Source organism: Pseudophryne corroboree, chromosome 9 (genome assembly GCF_028390025.1).
Source record: "Pseudophryne corroboree isolate aPseCor3 chromosome 9, aPseCor3.hap2, whole genome shotgun sequence".
Classification (NCBI taxonomy): domain Eukaryota; kingdom Metazoa; phylum Chordata; class Amphibia; order Anura; family Myobatrachidae; genus Pseudophryne; species Pseudophryne corroboree.
Window position 1 is genome coordinate 304358334 of NC_086452.1, and position 18321 is coordinate 304376654.

General features: G+C 40.9%; 4 non-coding genes and 75 pseudogenes across 4 annotated transcripts; all 79 read left to right on the plus strand.

The window, feature by feature from the left end:
• The first annotated feature begins 95 nt into the window (after positions 1-95).
• On the plus strand, positions 96-214 carry LOC134964499 (5S ribosomal RNA; annotated as a pseudogene).
• Positions 215-321: 107 nt separating this feature from the next.
• Positions 322-440, plus strand: LOC134964698 (5S ribosomal RNA; annotated as a pseudogene).
• A 107-nt stretch (positions 441-547) lies between these two features.
• LOC134961047 (5S ribosomal RNA) lies at positions 548-666 on the plus strand (annotated as a pseudogene).
• Positions 667-774: 108 nt separating this feature from the next.
• Positions 775-893, plus strand: LOC134962109 (5S ribosomal RNA; annotated as a pseudogene).
• A 107-nt stretch (positions 894-1000) lies between these two features.
• Positions 1001-1119, plus strand: LOC134962899 (5S ribosomal RNA; annotated as a pseudogene).
• Positions 1120-1451: 332 nt separating this feature from the next.
• On the plus strand, positions 1452-1570 carry LOC134961782 (5S ribosomal RNA; annotated as a pseudogene).
• A 107-nt stretch (positions 1571-1677) lies between these two features.
• Positions 1678-1796, plus strand: LOC134958899 (5S ribosomal RNA). Its single transcript, XR_010187134.1, has one exon. It is a non-coding gene; the product is annotated as a 5S ribosomal RNA (ribosomal RNA).
• Positions 1797-1903: 107 nt separating this feature from the next.
• LOC134964657 (5S ribosomal RNA) lies at positions 1904-2022 on the plus strand (annotated as a pseudogene).
• A 107-nt stretch (positions 2023-2129) lies between these two features.
• Positions 2130-2248, plus strand: LOC134959063 (5S ribosomal RNA; annotated as a pseudogene).
• Positions 2249-2355: 107 nt separating this feature from the next.
• LOC134960321 (5S ribosomal RNA) lies at positions 2356-2474 on the plus strand (annotated as a pseudogene).
• A 107-nt stretch (positions 2475-2581) lies between these two features.
• Positions 2582-2700, plus strand: LOC134961968 (5S ribosomal RNA; annotated as a pseudogene).
• Positions 2701-2807: 107 nt separating this feature from the next.
• On the plus strand, positions 2808-2926 carry LOC134961779 (5S ribosomal RNA; annotated as a pseudogene).
• A 333-nt stretch (positions 2927-3259) lies between these two features.
• On the plus strand, positions 3260-3378 carry LOC134960570 (5S ribosomal RNA; annotated as a pseudogene).
• Positions 3379-3485: 107 nt separating this feature from the next.
• On the plus strand, positions 3486-3604 carry LOC134963838 (5S ribosomal RNA; annotated as a pseudogene).
• Positions 3605-3711: 107 nt separating this feature from the next.
• Positions 3712-3830, plus strand: LOC134961136 (5S ribosomal RNA; annotated as a pseudogene).
• Positions 3831-3937: 107 nt separating this feature from the next.
• Positions 3938-4056, plus strand: LOC134959760 (5S ribosomal RNA; annotated as a pseudogene).
• A 123-nt stretch (positions 4057-4179) lies between these two features.
• Positions 4180-4298, plus strand: LOC134961436 (5S ribosomal RNA). The gene has a single exon (XR_010187906.1). It is a non-coding gene; the product is annotated as a 5S ribosomal RNA (ribosomal RNA).
• A 107-nt stretch (positions 4299-4405) lies between these two features.
• LOC134961164 (5S ribosomal RNA) lies at positions 4406-4524 on the plus strand (annotated as a pseudogene).
• Positions 4525-4631: 107 nt separating this feature from the next.
• On the plus strand, positions 4632-4750 carry LOC134961766 (5S ribosomal RNA; annotated as a pseudogene).
• A 107-nt stretch (positions 4751-4857) lies between these two features.
• Positions 4858-4976, plus strand: LOC134962525 (5S ribosomal RNA; annotated as a pseudogene).
• Positions 4977-5082: 106 nt separating this feature from the next.
• LOC134964517 (5S ribosomal RNA) lies at positions 5083-5201 on the plus strand (annotated as a pseudogene).
• Positions 5202-5308: 107 nt separating this feature from the next.
• On the plus strand, positions 5309-5427 carry LOC134962863 (5S ribosomal RNA; annotated as a pseudogene).
• Positions 5428-5534: 107 nt separating this feature from the next.
• LOC134958951 (5S ribosomal RNA) lies at positions 5535-5653 on the plus strand (annotated as a pseudogene).
• A 107-nt stretch (positions 5654-5760) lies between these two features.
• Positions 5761-5879, plus strand: LOC134963889 (5S ribosomal RNA; annotated as a pseudogene).
• Positions 5880-5986: 107 nt separating this feature from the next.
• On the plus strand, positions 5987-6105 carry LOC134959677 (5S ribosomal RNA; annotated as a pseudogene).
• Positions 6106-6212: 107 nt separating this feature from the next.
• Positions 6213-6331, plus strand: LOC134962908 (5S ribosomal RNA; annotated as a pseudogene).
• A 107-nt stretch (positions 6332-6438) lies between these two features.
• Positions 6439-6557, plus strand: LOC134960580 (5S ribosomal RNA; annotated as a pseudogene).
• A 107-nt stretch (positions 6558-6664) lies between these two features.
• Positions 6665-6783, plus strand: LOC134959783 (5S ribosomal RNA; annotated as a pseudogene).
• Positions 6784-6890: 107 nt separating this feature from the next.
• Positions 6891-7009, plus strand: LOC134961363 (5S ribosomal RNA; annotated as a pseudogene).
• A 107-nt stretch (positions 7010-7116) lies between these two features.
• Positions 7117-7235, plus strand: LOC134960809 (5S ribosomal RNA; annotated as a pseudogene).
• A 107-nt stretch (positions 7236-7342) lies between these two features.
• On the plus strand, positions 7343-7461 carry LOC134964559 (5S ribosomal RNA; annotated as a pseudogene).
• Positions 7462-7568: 107 nt separating this feature from the next.
• LOC134960594 (5S ribosomal RNA) lies at positions 7569-7687 on the plus strand (annotated as a pseudogene).
• A 107-nt stretch (positions 7688-7794) lies between these two features.
• LOC134961296 (5S ribosomal RNA) lies at positions 7795-7913 on the plus strand (annotated as a pseudogene).
• Positions 7914-8020: 107 nt separating this feature from the next.
• On the plus strand, positions 8021-8139 carry LOC134962158 (5S ribosomal RNA; annotated as a pseudogene).
• Positions 8140-8246: 107 nt separating this feature from the next.
• On the plus strand, positions 8247-8365 carry LOC134962675 (5S ribosomal RNA; annotated as a pseudogene).
• Positions 8366-8472: 107 nt separating this feature from the next.
• Positions 8473-8591, plus strand: LOC134961541 (5S ribosomal RNA; annotated as a pseudogene).
• A 107-nt stretch (positions 8592-8698) lies between these two features.
• On the plus strand, positions 8699-8817 carry LOC134962865 (5S ribosomal RNA; annotated as a pseudogene).
• A 107-nt stretch (positions 8818-8924) lies between these two features.
• LOC134958952 (5S ribosomal RNA) lies at positions 8925-9043 on the plus strand (annotated as a pseudogene).
• A 107-nt stretch (positions 9044-9150) lies between these two features.
• Positions 9151-9269, plus strand: LOC134963890 (5S ribosomal RNA; annotated as a pseudogene).
• A 107-nt stretch (positions 9270-9376) lies between these two features.
• Positions 9377-9495, plus strand: LOC134960302 (5S ribosomal RNA). The gene has a single exon (XR_010187734.1). It is a non-coding gene; the product is annotated as a 5S ribosomal RNA (ribosomal RNA).
• Positions 9496-9602: 107 nt separating this feature from the next.
• On the plus strand, positions 9603-9721 carry LOC134963433 (5S ribosomal RNA; annotated as a pseudogene).
• A 107-nt stretch (positions 9722-9828) lies between these two features.
• On the plus strand, positions 9829-9947 carry LOC134961828 (5S ribosomal RNA). The gene has a single exon (XR_010187968.1). It is a non-coding gene; the product is annotated as a 5S ribosomal RNA (ribosomal RNA).
• A 107-nt stretch (positions 9948-10054) lies between these two features.
• LOC134959784 (5S ribosomal RNA) lies at positions 10055-10173 on the plus strand (annotated as a pseudogene).
• Positions 10174-10280: 107 nt separating this feature from the next.
• Positions 10281-10399, plus strand: LOC134961969 (5S ribosomal RNA; annotated as a pseudogene).
• A 107-nt stretch (positions 10400-10506) lies between these two features.
• On the plus strand, positions 10507-10625 carry LOC134960810 (5S ribosomal RNA; annotated as a pseudogene).
• Positions 10626-10732: 107 nt separating this feature from the next.
• On the plus strand, positions 10733-10851 carry LOC134964431 (5S ribosomal RNA; annotated as a pseudogene).
• Positions 10852-10958: 107 nt separating this feature from the next.
• LOC134960595 (5S ribosomal RNA) lies at positions 10959-11077 on the plus strand (annotated as a pseudogene).
• Positions 11078-11184: 107 nt separating this feature from the next.
• Positions 11185-11303, plus strand: LOC134961297 (5S ribosomal RNA; annotated as a pseudogene).
• Positions 11304-11410: 107 nt separating this feature from the next.
• LOC134962159 (5S ribosomal RNA) lies at positions 11411-11529 on the plus strand (annotated as a pseudogene).
• A 107-nt stretch (positions 11530-11636) lies between these two features.
• Positions 11637-11755, plus strand: LOC134962676 (5S ribosomal RNA; annotated as a pseudogene).
• Positions 11756-11862: 107 nt separating this feature from the next.
• LOC134961014 (5S ribosomal RNA) lies at positions 11863-11981 on the plus strand (annotated as a pseudogene).
• A 107-nt stretch (positions 11982-12088) lies between these two features.
• On the plus strand, positions 12089-12207 carry LOC134962932 (5S ribosomal RNA; annotated as a pseudogene).
• A 107-nt stretch (positions 12208-12314) lies between these two features.
• LOC134961364 (5S ribosomal RNA) lies at positions 12315-12433 on the plus strand (annotated as a pseudogene).
• A 107-nt stretch (positions 12434-12540) lies between these two features.
• Positions 12541-12659, plus strand: LOC134964470 (5S ribosomal RNA; annotated as a pseudogene).
• Positions 12660-12766: 107 nt separating this feature from the next.
• LOC134963341 (5S ribosomal RNA) lies at positions 12767-12885 on the plus strand (annotated as a pseudogene).
• A 107-nt stretch (positions 12886-12992) lies between these two features.
• On the plus strand, positions 12993-13111 carry LOC134963303 (5S ribosomal RNA; annotated as a pseudogene).
• Positions 13112-13218: 107 nt separating this feature from the next.
• On the plus strand, positions 13219-13336 carry LOC134960538 (5S ribosomal RNA; annotated as a pseudogene).
• Positions 13337-13443: 107 nt separating this feature from the next.
• Positions 13444-13562, plus strand: LOC134962677 (5S ribosomal RNA; annotated as a pseudogene).
• Positions 13563-13669: 107 nt separating this feature from the next.
• Positions 13670-13788, plus strand: LOC134961015 (5S ribosomal RNA; annotated as a pseudogene).
• A 107-nt stretch (positions 13789-13895) lies between these two features.
• On the plus strand, positions 13896-14014 carry LOC134962933 (5S ribosomal RNA; annotated as a pseudogene).
• A 107-nt stretch (positions 14015-14121) lies between these two features.
• Positions 14122-14240, plus strand: LOC134961365 (5S ribosomal RNA; annotated as a pseudogene).
• A 107-nt stretch (positions 14241-14347) lies between these two features.
• LOC134964471 (5S ribosomal RNA) lies at positions 14348-14466 on the plus strand (annotated as a pseudogene).
• A 107-nt stretch (positions 14467-14573) lies between these two features.
• Positions 14574-14692, plus strand: LOC134963342 (5S ribosomal RNA; annotated as a pseudogene).
• Positions 14693-14799: 107 nt separating this feature from the next.
• On the plus strand, positions 14800-14918 carry LOC134963304 (5S ribosomal RNA; annotated as a pseudogene).
• Positions 14919-15025: 107 nt separating this feature from the next.
• LOC134960539 (5S ribosomal RNA) lies at positions 15026-15143 on the plus strand (annotated as a pseudogene).
• Positions 15144-15250: 107 nt separating this feature from the next.
• On the plus strand, positions 15251-15368 carry LOC134958966 (5S ribosomal RNA; annotated as a pseudogene).
• Positions 15369-15475: 107 nt separating this feature from the next.
• LOC134962526 (5S ribosomal RNA) lies at positions 15476-15594 on the plus strand (annotated as a pseudogene).
• Positions 15595-15701: 107 nt separating this feature from the next.
• LOC134960597 (5S ribosomal RNA) lies at positions 15702-15820 on the plus strand (annotated as a pseudogene).
• Positions 15821-15927: 107 nt separating this feature from the next.
• On the plus strand, positions 15928-16046 carry LOC134960058 (5S ribosomal RNA; annotated as a pseudogene).
• A 107-nt stretch (positions 16047-16153) lies between these two features.
• On the plus strand, positions 16154-16272 carry LOC134962160 (5S ribosomal RNA; annotated as a pseudogene).
• Positions 16273-16379: 107 nt separating this feature from the next.
• On the plus strand, positions 16380-16498 carry LOC134962005 (5S ribosomal RNA; annotated as a pseudogene).
• Positions 16499-16605: 107 nt separating this feature from the next.
• Positions 16606-16724, plus strand: LOC134961016 (5S ribosomal RNA; annotated as a pseudogene).
• Positions 16725-16831: 107 nt separating this feature from the next.
• LOC134959045 (5S ribosomal RNA) lies at positions 16832-16950 on the plus strand (annotated as a pseudogene).
• A 107-nt stretch (positions 16951-17057) lies between these two features.
• Positions 17058-17176, plus strand: LOC134962731 (5S ribosomal RNA; annotated as a pseudogene).
• A 106-nt stretch (positions 17177-17282) lies between these two features.
• LOC134962324 (5S ribosomal RNA) lies at positions 17283-17401 on the plus strand (annotated as a pseudogene).
• A 107-nt stretch (positions 17402-17508) lies between these two features.
• LOC134962527 (5S ribosomal RNA) lies at positions 17509-17627 on the plus strand (annotated as a pseudogene).
• A 106-nt stretch (positions 17628-17733) lies between these two features.
• Positions 17734-17852, plus strand: LOC134960962 (5S ribosomal RNA; annotated as a pseudogene).
• A 107-nt stretch (positions 17853-17959) lies between these two features.
• Positions 17960-18078, plus strand: LOC134962866 (5S ribosomal RNA; annotated as a pseudogene).
• A 107-nt stretch (positions 18079-18185) lies between these two features.
• Positions 18186-18304, plus strand: LOC134958953 (5S ribosomal RNA; annotated as a pseudogene).
• Positions 18305-18321: the final 17 nt, after the last annotated feature.

Below are 18321 nucleotides of genomic sequence, written 5' to 3' on the forward strand. Positions count from 1 at the left end.
CAACACCGTTCTGTTGATGCATTCCATTTTTAAACTCTTTCATTTATTTACCAGTAGTTAGAAGTAGGAAAGATCTAACAGAGACCACAAAGCTCATCTACATCCACACCACACTGGATACGCCAAATCTCATCTGATCTTGGAAACTAAGCAGTATTGGGCTTGGTTAGTACTTGGATGGGAGATCACCTGGGAATACAATGTGCTGTAGTTGTTTTTATACTGCCAACTCCATTTTGTTGATGCATTCTATTTACAAACTTATTCATTTATGTACCAGTAGTTAGAAGTAGAAAAGTTCTAACAGAAACCACAAAGCTCATCTACAGCCACACCACACTGGATACGCCCAATCTCCTCTGATCTTGGAAGCTGAGCAGTGTTGGGCCTGGTTAGTACTTGGATGGGAGACCACCTGGCAATAGAAGGTGATGTACGTATTTTTATACTGCCAACACCGTTCTGTTGATGCATTCCATTTTCAAACTTATTCATTTATGTACCAGTAGCTAGAAGTAGAAAAGTTCTAACAGAAACCGAAAAGCTCATCTACAGCCACACCACACTGGATACGCCCAATCTCATCTGATCTTGGAAACTAAGCAGTACTGGGCCTGGTTAGTACTTGGATGGGAGACCACCTGGGAAAGCAAGGTGCTGCAGATATTTTTATACTGCCAACACCGTTCTGTTGATGCATTCTATTTTCAAACTTTTTTCATTTATTTACCAGTAATTAGAAGTAGAAAAGTTCTAACAGAAGCCACAAAGCTTATCTACAGCCACACCACACTGGATACGCCCAATCTCCTCTGATCTTGGAAGCTAAGCAGTGTTGGGCCTGGTTAGTATTTGGATGGGAGACCACCTGGCAATAGAAGGTGCTGTACGTATTTTTATACTGCCAACACCGTTCTGTTGATGCATTCCATTTTCAAACTTATTCATTTATGTACCAGTAGTTAGAAGTAGAAAAGTTCTAACAGAAACCGAAAAGCTCATCTACAGCCACACCACACTGGATAAGGCCAATCTCATCTGATCTTGGAAACTAAGCAGTACTGGGCCTGGTTAGTACTTGGATGGGGGACCACCTGGGAATGCAAGGTGCTGCAGATATTTATATTCTGCCAACACCGTTCTGTTGATGCATTCTATTTTCAAACTTTTTCATTTATTTACCAGTAGTTAGAAGTAGAAAAGTTCTAACAGAAACCACAAAGCTCATCAGCAGCCACACCACACTGGATACGGCTACTCTCATCTGATCTTGGAAGCTAAGCAGTGTTGGGCCTGGTAGTACTTGGATGGGAGACCACCTGGCAATAAAAGGTATTGTATGTATTTATAAACTGCCAATACCGTTCTGTTGATGCATTCCATTTTCAAACTTATTCATTTATGTACCAGTAGTTAGAAGTAGAAAAGTTCTAACAGAAACCAAAAAGCTCATCTACAGCAACACCATACTGGATACGCCTAATCTCATCTGATTTTGGAAGCTAAGCAGTGTTGGGTCTGGTTAGTACTTGGATGGGAGACTACCTGGGAATACAAGGTGCTGTAGGTTTTTTTATACTGCCAACACCGTTCTGTTGATGCATTCCATTTTCAAACTCTTTAATTTATTTACCAGTAGTTAGAAGTAGAAAAGTTCTAACAGAAACAACAAAGCTCATCTACAGCCACACCACACTGGATACACGCAATCTCATCTGATCTTGGAAGCTAAGCAGTGTTGGGCCTGGTTAGTACTTGGATGGGAGACCACCTGGGAATACAGTGTGCTGTAGGTATTTTTATACTACCAACACCGTTCTGTTGATGCATTCCATTTTCAAACTTATTCATTTATGTACCAGTAGTTAGAAGTAGAAAAGTTCTAACAGAAACTGCAAAGCTCATCAGCAGCCACACCACACTGTATACGCTCAACCTCATCTGATCTAGGAAGCTAATCAGTGTTGGGCCTGGTTAGTACTTGGATGGGAGACCACCTGGGTATACAAGGTGCTGTAAGTATTTTTATACTGCCAACACCGTTCTGTTGATGCATTCCATTTTCAAACTTATTCATTTATGTACCAGTAGTTAGAAGTAGGAAAGATCTAACAGAAACCACAAAGCTCATCTACATCCACTCCATACTGGATACGGCAAATCTCATCTGATCTTGGAAACTTAGTAGTATTGGGCTTGGTTAGTACTTGGATGGGAGACCACCTGGGAATACAAGGTGCTGTAGGTGTTATTATACTGCCAACACCGTTCTGTTGATGCATTCTATTTTCAAACTTTTTCATTTATTTACCAGTAGTTAGAAGTAGAAAAGTGCTAACAGAAACAACAAAGCTCGTCTACAGCCACACCACACTGGATACACGCAATTTCATCTGATATTGGAAGCTAAGCAGTGTTGGGCCTGGTTAGTACTTGGATGGGAGACCACCTGGGAATACAGGGTGCTGTAGGTATTTTTATACTGCCAACCCCGCTCTATTGATGCATTCCATTTTCAAACTTATTCATTTATGTACCAGTAGTTAGAAGTAGAAAAGTTCTAACAGAAACCACAAAGCTCATCAGCAGCCACACCATACTGGATACGCTCAATCTCATCTGATCTAGGAAGCTAATCAGTGTTGGGCCTGGTTAGTACTTGGATGGGAGACCACCTGGGAATTCAAGGTGCTGTAGGTATTTTTATACTGCCAACACCGTTCTGTTTATGCATTCCATTTTCAAACTTATTCATTTATGTACCAGTAGTAAGAAGTAGGAAAGATTTAACAGAAACCACAAAGCTCATCTACATCCACACCATACTGGATACGCCAAATCTCATCTGATCTTGGAAACTAAGCAGTATTGGGCTTGGTTAGTACTTGGATGGGAGACCACCTGGGAATACAAGGTGCTGTAGGTGTTTTTATACTGCCAACACCGTTCTGTTGATGCATTCCATTTTCAAACCTATTCATTTATGTACCAGTAGCTAGAAGTAGAATAGTTCTAACAGAAACCGAAAAGCTCATCTACAGCCACAGGACACTGGATACGCCCAATCTCATCTAATCTTGGAAACTAAGCAGTACTGGGCCTGGTTAGTACTTGGATGGGAGACCACCTGGCAATAGAAGGTGTTGTATGTATTTTTATACTGCCAACACTGTTCTGTTGATGCATTCCATTTTCAAACTTATTCATTTATGTACCAGTAGTTAGAAGTAGAAAAGTTCTAACAGAAACCACAGAGCTCTTCTACAGCCACACCACACTGGATACGCCCAATCTCATCTGATCTTGGAAGATAAGCAGTGTTGGGCCTGGTTAGAACTTGAATGGGAGACCGCCTGGGAATACAAGGTGCTGTAGGTATTTTTATACTGCCAACACCGTTCTGTTGATGCATTCCATTTTCAAACTTATTCACTTATGTACCAGTAGTTAGAAGTAGGAAAGTTCTAACAGAAACCGCAAAGCTCATTTACAGCCACACCACACTGGATACGCCCAATCTAATCTGATCTTGGAAGCTAAGCAGTGTTGGGTCTGGTTAGTACTTGGATGGGAGACCACCTGGCAATAGAAGGTGTTGTATGTATTTTTATACTGCCAACACTGTTCTGTTGATGCATTCCATTTTCAAACTTATTCATTTATGTACCAGTAGTTAGAAGTAGAAAAGTTCTAACAGAAACCACAGAGCTCATCTACAGCCACACCACCCTGGATACGCCCAATCTCATCTGATCTTGGAAGATAAGCAGTGTTGGGCCTGGTTAGTACTTGAATGGGAAAACGCCTGGGAATACAAGGTGCTGTAGGTATTTTTATACTGCCAACACCGTTCTGTTGATGCATTCCATTTTCAAACTTATTTATTTATGTACCAATAGTTAGAAGTAGAAAAGTTCTAACAGAAATCACAAAGCTCATTTACAGCCACACCACACTGGATACGCCCAATCTCATCTGATCTTGGAAACTAAGCAGTGTTGGGCCTGGTTAGTACTTGGATGGGAGACCACCTGGGAATAGAAGGTGCTGTAGGTTTTTTTATACTGCCAACACCGTTCTGTTGATGCATTCCATTTTCAAACTCTTTCATTTATTTACCAGTAGTTAGAAGTAGAAAAGTTCTAACAGATACAGCAAAGCTCATCTACAGCCAAGCTCATCTACAGCCACACCATACTGGATACACGCAATCTCATCTGATCTTGGAAGCTAAGCAGTGTTGGGCCTGGTTAGTACTTGGATGGGAGACCACCTGGGAATACAGGGTGCTGTAGGTATTTTTATACTGCCAACCCCGCTCTATTGATGCATTCCATTTTCAAACTTATTCATTTATGTACCAGTATTTAGAAGTAGAAAAGTTCTAACAGAAACCACAAAGCTCATCAGCAGCCACACCACACTGGATACGCTCAATCTCATCTGATCTAGGAAGCTAATCAGTGTTGGGCCTGGTTAGTACTTGGATGGGAGACCACCTGGGAATTCAAGGTGCTGTAGGTATTTTTATACTGCCAACACCGTTCTGTTGATGCATTCCATTTTCAAACACTTTCATTTATTTACCAGTAGTTAGAAGTAGAAAAGTTCTAACAGAAACAGCAAAGCTCATCTACAGCCACACTACACTGGATACACACAATCTCATCTGATCTTGGAAGCTGAGCAGTGTTGGGCCTGGTTAGTGCTTGGATGGGAGACCACCTGGGAATACAGGCTGCTGTAGGTATTTTTATACTTCCAACACCGCTCTGTTGATGCATTCCATTTTCAAACTTATTCATTTATGTACCAGTAGTCAGAAGTAGGAAAGATCTAACAGAAACCACAAAGCTCATCTACATCCACACCATACTGGATACACCAAATCTCATCTGATCTTGGAAACTAAGCAGTATTGGGCTTGGTTAGTACTTGGATGGGAGATCACCTGGGAATACAAGGTGCTGTAGTTGTTTTTATACTGCCAACTCCATTATGTTGATGCTTCTATTTACAAACTTATTCATTTATGTACCAGTAGCTAGAAGTAGAAAAGTTCTAACAGAAACCACAAAGCTCATCAGCAGCCACACCACACTGGATACGCTCAATCTCATCTGATCTAGGAAGCCTTTCAGTGTTGGGCCTGGTTAGTACTTGGATGGGATACCACCTGGGAATGCAAGGTGCTGCAGATATTTTTATACTGCCAACACCGTTCTGTTGATGCATTCTATTTTTAAACGTTTTCATTTATTTACCAGTAGTTAGAAGTAGAAAAGTTCTAACAGAAACCACAAAGATCATCTACAGCCACACCACACTGTATACGCCCAATCTCATCTTGTCTTAGAAGCTAAGCAGTGTTGGGCCTCTTTAGTGCTTGGATGGGAGACCACATGGGAATACGAGGTGCTGTAGGTATTTTTATACTGCCAACACCGTTCTGTTGATGCATTCCATTTTCAAACTTATTCATTTATGTACCAGTAGTAAGAAGTAGGAAAGATTTAACAGAAACCACAAAGCTCATCTACATCCACACCATACTGGATACGCCAAATCTCATCTGATCTTGGAAACTAAGCAGTATTGGGCTTGGTTAGTACTTGGATGGGAGACTACCTGGCAATAGAAGGTGTTGTATGTATTTTTATACTGCCAACACTGTTCTGTTGATGCATTCCATTTTCAAACTTATTTATTTATGTACCAATAGTTAGAAGTAGAAAAGTTCTAACAGAAACCACAAAGCTCGTTTACAGCCACACCACACTGGATATGCCCAATCTCATCTGATCTTGGAAACTAAGCAGTACTGGGCCTGGTTAGTACTTGGATGGGAGACCACCTGGCAATAGAAGGTGTTGTATGTATGTTTATACTGCCAACACTGTTCTGTTGATGCATTCCATTTTCAAACTTATTCATTTATGTACCAGTAGTTAGAAGTAGAAAAGTTCTAACAGAAACCACAGAGCTCATCTACAGCCACACCACACTGGATACGCCCAATCTCATCTGATCTTGGAAGATAAGCAGTGTTTGGCCTGGTTAGTACTTGAATGGGAGACCGCCTGGGAATACAAGGTGCTGTAGGTATTTTTATACTGCCAACACCGTTCTGTTGATGCATTCCATTTTCAAACTTATTCACTTATGTACCAGTAGTTAGAAGTAGGAAAGTTCTAACAGAAACCGCAAAGCTCATCTACAGCCACACCTCACTGGATACGCCCAATCTCATCTGATCTTGGAAGCTAAGCAGTGTTGGGTCTAGTTAGTACTTGGATGGGAGACCACCTGGCAATAGAAGGTGTTGTATGTATTTTTATACTGCCAACACTGTTCTGTTGATGCATTCCATTTTCAAACTTATTCATTTATGTACCAGTAGTTAGAAGTAGAAAAGTTCTAACAGAAACCACAGAGCTCATCTACAGCCACACCACACTGGATACGCCCAATCTCATCTTATCTTGGAAGATAAGCAGTGTTGGGCCTGGTTAGTACTTGAATGGGAAACCGCCTGGGAATACAAGGTGCTGTAGGTATTTTTATACTGCCAACACCGTTCTGTTGATGCATTCCATTTTCAAACTTATTCATTTATTTACCAGTAGTTAGAAGTAGAAAAGTTCTAACAGATACAGCAAAGCTCATCTACAGCCACACCATACTGGATACACGCAATCTCATCTGATCTTGGAAACTAAGCAGTGTTGGGCCTGGTTAGTACTTGGATGGGAGACCACCTGGGAATACAGGGTGCTGTAGGTATTTTTATACTGCCAACCCCGCTCTATTGATGCATTCCATTTTCAAACTTATTCATTTATGTACCAGTAGTTAGAAGTAGAAAAGTTCTAACAGAAACCACAAAGCTCATCAGCAGCCACACCATACTGGATACACTCAATCTCATCTGATCTAGGAAGCTAATCAGTGTTGGGCCTGGTTAGTACTTGGATGGGAGACCACCTGGGAATTCAAGGTGCTGTAGGTATTTTTATACTGCCAACACCGTTCTGTTGATGCATTCCATTTTCAAACACATTCATTTATTTACCAGTAGTTAGAAGTAGAAAAGTTCTAACAGAAACAGCAAAGCTCATCTACAGCCACACTACACTGGATACACACAATCTCATCTGATCTTGAAAGCTAACCAGTGTTGGGCCTGGTTAGTACTTGGATGGGAGACCACCTGGGAATACAGGCTGCTGTATGTATTTTTATACTTCCAACATCGCTCTGTTGATGCATTCCATTTTCAAACTTATTCATTTATGTACCAGTAGTCAGAAGTAGGAAAGATCTAACAGAAACCACAAAGCTCATCTACATCCACACCATACTGGATACACCAAATCTCATCTGATCTTGGAAACTAAGCAGTATTTGGCTTGTTTAGTACTTGGATGGGAGATCACCTGGGAATACAATGTGCTGTAGTTGTTTTTATACTGCCATCTCCATTTTGTTGATGCATTCTATTTACAAACTTATTCATTTATGTACCAGTAGCTAGAAGTAGAAAAGTTCTAACAGAAACCGAAAAGCTCATCTACAGCCACACCATACTGGATACGCCCAATCTCATCTGATCTTGGAAACTAAGCAGTACTGGGCCTGGTTAGTACTTGGATGGGATACCACCTGGGAATGCAAGGTGCTGCAGATATTTTTATACTGCCAACACCGTTCTGTTGATGCATTCTATTTTTAGACGTTTTCATTTATTTACCAGTAGTTAGAAGTAGAAAAGTTCTAACAGAAACCACAAAGGTTATCTACAGCCACACCACACTGTATACGCCCAATCTCATCTTGTCTTGGAAGCTAAGCAGTGTTAGGCCTCTTTAGTACTTGGATGGGAGACCACATGGGAATACGAGGTGCTGTAGGTATTTTTATACTGCCAACACCGTTCTGTTGATGCATTCCATTTTCAAACTTATTCATTTATGTACCAGTAGTTAGAAGTAGAAAAGTTCTAACAGAAACCACAGAGCTCATCTACAGCCACACCACACTGGATACGCCCAATCTCATTTGATCTTGGAAGCTAAGCAGTGTTGGGTCTGGTTAGTACTTGGATGGGAGACCACCTGGCAATAGAAGGTGCTGTATGTATTTATATACTGCCAATACCGTTCTGTTGATGCATTCCATTTTCAAACTTATTCATTTATGTACCAGTAGTTAGAAGTAGAAAAGTTCTAACAGAAACCACAAAGCTCATCTACAGCCACACCACACTGGATATGCCCAATCTCATATGATCTTGGAAGCTAAGCAGTGTTGGGCCTGGTTAGTACTTGAATGGGAGACCACCTGGCAATAGAAGGTGCTGTATGTATTTATATACTGCCAACACTGTTCTGTTGATGCATTCCATTTTCAAACTTATTCATTTATGTACCAGTATCTAGAAGTAGAAAAGTTCTAACAGAAACCGAAAAGCTCATCTACAGCCACACCATACTGGATACGCCCAATCTCATCTGATCTTGGAAACTAAGCAGTACTGGGCCTGGTTAGTACTTGGATGGGATACTACCTGGGAATGCAAGGTGCTGCAGATATTTTTATACTGCCAACACCGTTCTGTTGATGCATTCTATTTTTAAACGTTTTCATTTATTTACCAGTAGTTAGAAGTAGAAAAGTTCTAACAGAAACCACAAAGATCATCTACAGCCACACCACACTGTATACGCCCAATCTCATCTTGTCTTAGAAGCTAAGCAGTGTTGGGCCTCTTTAGTGCTTGGATGGGAGACCACATGGGAATACGAGGTGCTGTAGGTATTTTTATACTGCCAACACCGTTCTGTTGATGCATTCCATTTTCAAACTTATTCATTTATGTACCAGTAGTAAGAAGTAGGAAAGATTTAACAGAAACCACAAAGCTCATCTACATCCACACCATACTGGATACGCCAAATCTCATCTGATCTTGGAAACTAAGCAGTATTGGGCTTGGTTAGTACTTGGATGGGAGACTACCTGGCAATAGAAGGTGTTGTATGTATTTTTATACTGCCAACACTGTTCTGTTGATGCATTCCATTTTCAAACTTATTTATTTATGTACCAATAGTTAGAAGTAGAAAAGTTCTAACAGAAACCACAAAGCTCGTTTACAGCCACACCACACTGGATATGCCCAATCTCATCTGATCTTGGAAACTAAGCAGTACTGGGCCTGGTTAGTACTTGGATGGGAGACCACCTGGCAATAGAAGGTGTTGTATGTATTTTTATACTGCCAACACTGTTCTGTTGATGCATTCCATTTTCAAACTTATTCATTTATGTACCAGTAGTTAGAAGTAGAAAAGTTCTAACAGAAACCACAGAGCTCATCTACAGCCACACCACACTGGATACGCCCAATCTCATCTGATCTTGGAAGATAAGCAGTGTTGGGCCTGGTTAGTACTTGAATGGGAGACCGCCTGGGAATACAAGGTGCTGTAGGTATTTTTATACTGCCAACACCGTTCTGTTGATGCATTCCATTTTCAAACTTATTCACTTATGTACCAGTAGTTAGAAGTAGGAAAGTTCTAACAGAAACCGCAAAGCTCATCTACAGCCACACCTCTCTGGATACGCCCAATCTCATCTGATCTTGGAAGCTAAGCAGTGTTGGGTCTAGTTAGTACTTGGATGGGAGACCACCTGGCAATAGAAGGTGTTGTATGTATTTTTATACTGCCAACACTGTTCTGTTGATGCATTCCATTTTCAAACTTATTCATTTATGTACCAGTAGTTAGAAGTAGAAAAGTTCTAACAGAAACCACAGAGCTCATCTACAGCCACACCACACTGGATACGCCCAATCTCATCTGATCTTGGAAGATAAGCAGTGTTGGGCCTGGTTAGTACTTGAATGGGAAACCGCCTGGGAATACAAGGTGCTGTAGGTATTTTTATACTGCCAACACCGTTCTGTTGATGCATTCCATTTTCAAACTTATTCATTTATTTACCAGTAGTTAGAAGTAGAAAAGTTCTAACAGATACAGCAAAGCTCATCTACAGCCACACCATACTGGATACACGCAATCTCATCTGATCTTGGAAACTAAGCAGTGTTGGGCCTGGTTAGTACTTGGATGGGAGACCACCTGGGAATACAGGGTGCTGTAGGTATTTTTATACTGCCAACCCCGCTCTATTGATGCATTCCATTTTCAAACTTATTCATTTATGTACCAGTAGTTAGAAGTAGAAAAGTTCTAACAGAAACCACAAAGCTCATCAGCAGCCACACCATACTGGATACGCTCAATCTCATCTGATCTAGGAAGCTAATCAGTGTTGGGCCTGGTTAGTACTTGGATGGGAGACCACCTGGGAATTCAAGGTGCTGTAGGTATTTTTATACTGCCAACACCGTTCTGTTGATGCATTCCATTTTCAAACACATTCATTTATTTACCAGTAGTTAGAAGTAGAAAAGTTCTAACAGAAACAGCAAAGCTCATCTACAGCCACACTACACTGGATACACACAATCTCATCTGATCTTGAAAGCTAACCAGTGTTGGGCCTGGTTAGTACTTGGATGGGAGACCACCTGGGAATACAGGCTGCTGTATGTATTTTTATACTTCCAACACCGCTCTGTTGATGCATTCCATTTTCAAACTTATTCATTTATGTACCAGTAGTCAGAAGTAGGAAAGATCTAACAGAAACCACAAAGCTCATCTACATCCACACCATACTGGATACACCAAATCTCATCTGATCTTGGAAACTAAGCTGTGTTGGGCTTGTTTAGTACTTGGATGGGAGATCACCTGGGAATACAATGTGCTGTAGTTGTTTTTATACTGCCATCTCCATTTTGTTGATGCATTCTATTTACAAACTTATTCATTTATGTACCAGTAGCTAGAAGTAGAAAAGTTCTAACAGAAACCGAAAAGCTCATCTACAGCCACACCATACTGGATACGCCCAATCTCATCTGATCTTGGAAACTAAGCAGTACTGGGCCTGGTTAGTACTTGGATGGGATACCACCTGGGAATGCAAGGTGCTGCAGATATTTTTATACTGCCAACACCGTTCTGTTGATGCATTCTATTTTTAAACGTTTTCATTTATTTACCAGTAGTTAGAAGTAGAAAAGTTCTAACAGAAACCACAAAGGTTATCTACAGCCACACCACACTGTATACGCCCAATCTCATCTTGTCTTGGAAGCTAAGCAGTGTTAGGCCTCTTTAGTACTTGGATGGGAGACCACATGGGAATACGAGGTGCTGTAGGTATTTTTATACTGCCAACACCGTTCTGTTGATGCATTCCATTTTCAAACTTATTCATTTATGTACCAGTAGTTAGAAGTAGAAAAGTTCTAACAGAAACCACAGAGCTCATCTACAGCCACACCACACTGGATACGCCCAATCTCATTTGATCTTGGAAGCTAAGCAGTGTTGGGTCTGGTTAGTACTTGGATGGGAGACCACCTGGCAATAGAAGGTGCTGTATGTATTTATATACTGCCAATACCGTTCTGTTGATGCATTCCATTTTCAAACTTATTCATTTATGTACCAGTAGTTAGAAGTAGAAAAGTTCTAACAGAAACCACAAAGCTCATCTACAGCCACACCACACTGGATATGCCCAATCTCATATGATCTTGGAAGCTAAGCAGTGTTGGGCCTGGTTAGTACTTGAATGGGAGACCACCTGGCAATAGAAGGTGCTGTATGTATTTATATACTGCCAACACTGTTCTGTTGATGCATTCCATTTTCAAACTTATTCATTTATGTACCAGTAGTTAGAAGTAGAAAAGTTCTAACAGAAACCACAAAGCTCATCTACAGCCACACCACGCTGGATACACCCAAACTCATCTGATCTTGGAAGCTAAGCAGTGTTGGGTCTGGTTAGTACTTGGATGGGAGACCACCTGGTAATACAAGGTGTTGTAGGTATTTTTATACTGCAAACACCGTTCTGTTGATGCATTCCATTTTCAAATTCTTTCATTTATTCATCAGAAGTTAGAAGTAGAAAAGTTCTAACAGAAACAACAAAGCTCATCTACAGCCACACCACACTGGATACGCCCAATCTCCTCTGATCTTGGAAGCTAAGCTGTGTTGGGCCTGGTTAGTACTTGGATGGGAGACCACCTGGCAATAGAAGGTGCTGTATGTATTGTTATACTGCCAACACCGTTCTGTTGATGCATTCCATTTTCAAACTTATTCATTTATGTACCAGTAGCTAGAAGTAGAAAAGTTCTAACAGAAACCGAAAAGCTCATCTACAGCCACACCACACTGGATACGCCCAATCTCATCTGATCTTGGAAACTAAGCAGTACTGGGCCTGGTTAGTACTTGGATGGGAGACCACCTGGGAATGCAAGGTGCTGCAGGTATTTATATTCTGCCAACACCGTTCTGTTGATGCATTCTATTTTCAAACTTTTTCATTTATTTACCAGTAGTTAGAAGTAGAAAAGTTCTAACAGAAACCACAAAGCTCATCTACAGCCACACCACACTGTATATGACCAATCTCATCTTGTCTTGGAAGCTAAGCAGTGTTGGGCCTGTTTAGTACTTGAATGGGAGACCACATGGTAATACGAGGTGCTGTAGGTATATTTATACAGCCAACACCGTTCTGTTGATGCATTCCATTTTCAAACTTATTCATTTATGTACCAGTAGTTAGTAGTAGAAAAGTTCCAACAGAAACCACAAAGCTCATCTACAGCCACACCACACTGGATACCCCCAATTTCATCTGATTTTGGAAGCTAAGCAGTGTTGGGCTTAGTAAGTACTTGGATGGGAGACCACCTGGCAATAGAAGGTGCTGTAGGTATTTTTATACTGCCAACACCGTTCTGTTGATGCATTCCATTTTCAAACTTATTCATTTATGTACCAGTAGTTAGAAGTAGAAAAGTTCTAACAGAAACCACAGAGCTCATCTACAGCCACACCTCACTGGATACGCCCAATCTCCTCTGATCTTGAAAGCTACGCAGTGTTGGGCATGGTTAGTACTTGTATGGGAGACCACCTGGGAATACAAGGTGCTGTAGTTATTTTTATACTGCCAACACCGTTCTGTTGATGCATTCCATTTTCAAACTCTTTCATTTATGTACCAGTAGTTAGAAGTAGAAAAGCTCTAACAGAAACCACAAAGCACATCTACAGCCACACCACACTGTATACACCCAATCTCATCTGATCTTGGAAGCTAAGTAGTGTTGTGCCTGGTTAGTACTTGGTGGGAGACCACCTGGGAATACAAGGTGCTGTAGGTATTTTTATACTGCCAACACTGTTCTGTTGATGCATTCCATTTTCAAACTTATTCACTTATGTACCAGTAGTTAGAAGTAGAAAAGTTCTAACAGAAACCACAAAGCTCATCTACAGCCACACCACACTGGATATGCCCAATCTCATATGATCTTGGAAGCTAAGCAGTGTTGGGCCTGGTTAGTACTTGAATGGGAGACCACCTGGCAATAGAAGGTGCTGTATGTATTTATATACTGCCAACACTGTTCTGTTGATGCATTCCATTTTCAAACTTATTCATTTATGTACCAGTAGTTAGAAGTAGAAAAGTTCTAACAGAAACCACAAAGCTCATCTACAGCCACACCACGCTGGATACACCCAAACTCATCTGATCTTGGAAGCTAAGCAGTGTTGGGTCTGGTTAGTACTTGGATGGGAGACCACCTGGTAATACAAGGTGTTGTAGGTATTTTTATACTGCAAACACCGTTCTGTTGATGCATTCCATTTTCAAATTCTTTCATTTATTCATCAGAAGTTAGAAGTAGAAAAGTTCTAACAGAAACAACAAAGCTCATCTACAGCCACACCACACTGGATACGCCCAATCTCCTCTGATCTTGGAAGCTAAGCTGTGTTGGGCCTGGTTAGTACTTGGATGGGAGACCACCTGGCAATAGAAGGTGCTGTATGTATTGTTATACTGCCAACACCGTTCTGTTGATGCATTCCATTTTCAAACTTATTCATTTATGTACCAGTAGCTAGAAGTAGAAAAGTTCTAACAGAAACCGAAAAGCTCATCTACAGCCACACCACACTGGATACGCCCAATCTCATCTGATCTTGGAAACTAAGCAGTACTGGGCCTGGTTAGTACTTGGATGGGAGACCACCTGGGAATGCAAGGTGCTGCAGGTATTTATATTCTGCCAACACCGTTCTGTTGATGCATTCTATTTTCAAACTTTTTCATTTATTTACCAGTAGTTAGAAGTAGAAAAGTTCTAACAGAAACCACAAAGCTCATCTACAGCCACACCACACTGTATATGACCAATCTCATCTTGTCTTGGAAGCTAAGCAGTGTTGGGCCTGTTTAGTACTTGAATGGGAGACCACATGGTAATACGAGGTGCTGTAGGTATATTTATACAGCCAACACCGTTCTGTTGATGCATTCCATTTTCAAACTTATTCATTTATGTACCAGTAGTTAGTAGTAGAAAAGTTCCAACAGAAACCACAAAGCTCATCTACAGCCACACCACACTGGATACCCCCAATTTCATCTGATTTTGGAAGCTAAGCAGTGTTGGGCTTAGTAAGTACTTGGATGGGAGACCACCTGGCAATAGAAGGTGCTGTAGGTATTTTTATACTGCCAACACCGTTCTGTTGATGCATTCCATTTTCAAACTTATTCATTTATGTACCAGTAGTTAGAAGTAGAAAAGTTCTAACAGAAACCACAGAGCTCATCTACAGCCACACCTCACTGGATACGCCCAATCTCCTCTGATCTTGAAAGCTACGCAGTGTTGGGCATGGTTAGTACTTGTATGGGAGACCACCTGGGAATACAAGGTGCTGTAGTTATTTTTATACTGCCAACACCGTTCTGTTGATGCATTCCATTTTCAAACTCTTTCATTTATGTACCAGTAGTTAGAAGTAGAAAAGCTCTAACAGAAACCACAAAGCACATCTACAGCCACACCACACTGTATACACCCAATCTCATCTGATCTTGGAAGCTAAGTAGTGTTGTGCCTGGTTAGTACTTGGTGGGAGACCACCTGGGAATACAAGGTGCTGTAGGTATTTTTATACTGCCAACACTGTTCTGTTGATGCATTCCATTTTCAAACTTATTCATTTATGTACCAGTAGTTAGAAGTAGAAAAGTTCTAACAGACACCACAAAGCTCATCTACAGTCTCACCACACTGGATACACCCAATCTCATCTGATCTTGGATGCTAAGCAGTGTTGGGCCTGGTTAGTACTTGGTGGGAGACAACCTGGCAATAGAAGGTGCGGTAGGTATTTTTATACTTCCAACACCGCTCTGTTGATGCATTCCTTTTTCAAACTTATTCATTTATGTACCAGTAGTCAGAAGTAGGAAAGATCTAACAGAAACCACAAAGCTCATCTACATCCACACCATACTGGATACACCAAATCTCATCTGATCTTGGAAACTAAGCAGTATTGGGCTTGGTTAGTACTTGGATGGGAGATCACCTGGGAATACAAGGTGCTGTAGTTGTTTTTATACTGCCAACTCCATTTTGTTGATGCATTCTATTTACAAACTTATTCATTTATGTACCAGTAGCTAGAAGTAGAAAAGTTCTAACAGAAACCGAAAAGCTCATCTACAGCCACACCATACTGGATACGCCCAATCTCATCTGATCTTGGAAACTAAGCAGTACTGGGCCTGGTTAGTACTTGGATGGGATACCACCTGGGAATGCAAGGTGCTGCAGATATTTTTATACTGCCAACACCGTTCTGTTGATGCATTCTATTTTTAAACGTTTTCATTTATTTACCAGTAGTTAGAAGTAGAAAAGTTCTAACAGAAACCACAAAGGTTATCTACAGCCACACCACACTGTATACGCCCAATCTCATCTTGTCTTGGAAGCTAAGCAGTGTTGGGCCTCTTTAGTACTTGGATGGGAGACCACATGGGAATACGAGGTGCTGTAGGTATTTTTATACTGCCTACACCGTTCTGTTGATGCATTCCATTTTCAAACTTATTCATTTATGTACCAGTAGTTAGAAGTAGAAAAGTTCTAACAGAAACCACAGAGCTCATCTACAGCCACACCACACTGGATACGCCCAATCTCATTTGATCTTGGAAGCTAAGCAGTGTTGGGTCTGGTTAGTACTTGGATGGGAGACCACCTGGCAATAGAAGGTGCTGTATGTATTTATATACTGCCAATACCGTTCTGTTGATGCATTCCATTTTCAAACTTATTCATTTATGTACCAGTAGTTAGAAGTAGAAAAGTTCTAACAGAAACCACAAAGCTCATCTACAGCCACACCACACTGGATATGCCCAATCTCATCTGATCTTGGAAGCTAAGCAGTGTTGGGCCTGGTTAGTACTTGAATGGGAGACCACCTGGCAATAGAAGGTGCTGTATGTATTTATATACTGCCAACACTGTTCTGTTGATGCATTCCATTTTCAAACTTATTCATTTATGTACCAGTAGTTAGAAGTAGAAAAGTTCTAACAGAAACCACAAAGCTCATCTACAGCCACACCACGCTGGATACACCCAAACTCATCTGATCTTGGAAGCTAAGCAGTGTTGGGTCTGGTTAGTACTTGGATGGGAGACCACCTGGTAATACAAGGTGTTGTAGGTATTTTTATACTGCAAACACCGTTCTGTTGATGCATTCCATTTTCAAATTCTTTCATTTATTCATCAGAAGTTAGAAGTAGAAAAGTTCTAACAGAAACAACAAAGCTCATCTAAAGCCACACCACATTGGATACGACCAATCTCCTCTGATCTTGGAAGCTAAGCTGTGTTGGGCCTGGTTAGTACTTGGATGGGAGACCACCTGGCAATAGAAGGTGCTGTATGTATTTTTATACTGCCAACACCGTTCTGTTGATGCATTCCATTTTCAAACTTATTCATTTATGTACCAGTAGCTAGAAGTAGAAAAGTTCTAACAGAAACCGAAAAGCTCATCTACAGCCACACCACACTGGATACGCCCAATCTCATCTGATCTTGGAAATTAAGCAGTACTGGGCCTGGTTAGTACTTGGATGGGAGACCACCTGGGAATGCAAGGTGCTGAGGTATTTATATTCTGCCAACACCGTTCTGTTGATGCATTCTATTTTCAAACTTTTTCATTTATTTACCAGTAGTTAGAAGTAGAAAAGTTCTAACAGAAACCACAAAGCTCATCTACAGCCACACCACACTGTATATGACCAATCTCATCTTGTCTTGGAAGCTAAGCAGTGTTGGGCCTGTTTAGTACTTGAATGGGAGACCACCTGGGAATACAGGCTGCTGTAGGTATTTTTATACTACCAACACCGCTCTGTTGATGCATTCCATTTTCAAACTTATTCATTTATGTACCAGTAGTCAGAAGTAGGAAAGATCTAACAGAAACCACAAAGCTCATCTACATCCACACCATACTGGATACACCAAATCTCATCTGATCTTGGAAACTAAGCAGTATTGGGCTTGGTTAGTACTTGGATGGGAGATCACCTGGGAATACAAGGTGCTGTAGTTGTTTTTATACTGCCAACTCCATTATGTTGATGCTTCTATTTACAAACTTATTCATTTATGTACCAGTAGCTAGAAGTAGAAAAGTTCTAACAGAAACCACAAAGCTCATCAGCAGCCACACCACACTGGATACGCTCAATCTCATCTGATCTAGGAAGCTAATCAGTGTTGGGCCTGGTTAGTACTTGGATGGGATACCACCTGGGAATGCAAGGTGCTGCAGATATTTTTATACTGCCAACACCGTTCTGTTGATGCATTCTATTTTTAAACGTTTTCATTTATTTACCAGTAGTTAGAAGTAGAAAAGTTCTAACAGAAACCACAAAGATCATCTACAGCCACACCACACTGTATACGCCCAATCTCATCTTGTCTTAGAAGCTAAGCAGTGTTGGGCCTCTTTAGTGCTTGGATGGGAGACCACATGGGAATACGAGGTGCTGTAGGTATTTTTATACTGCCAACACCGTTCTGTTGATGCATTCCATTTTCAAACTTATTCATTTATGTACCAGTAGTAAGAAGTAGGAAAGATTTAACAGAAACCACAAAGCTCATCTACATCCACACCATACTGGATACGCCAAATCTCATCTGATCTTGGAAACTAAGCAGTATTGGGCTTGGTTAGTACTTGGATGGGAGACTACCTGGCAATAGAAGGTGTTGTATGTATTTTTATACTGCCAACA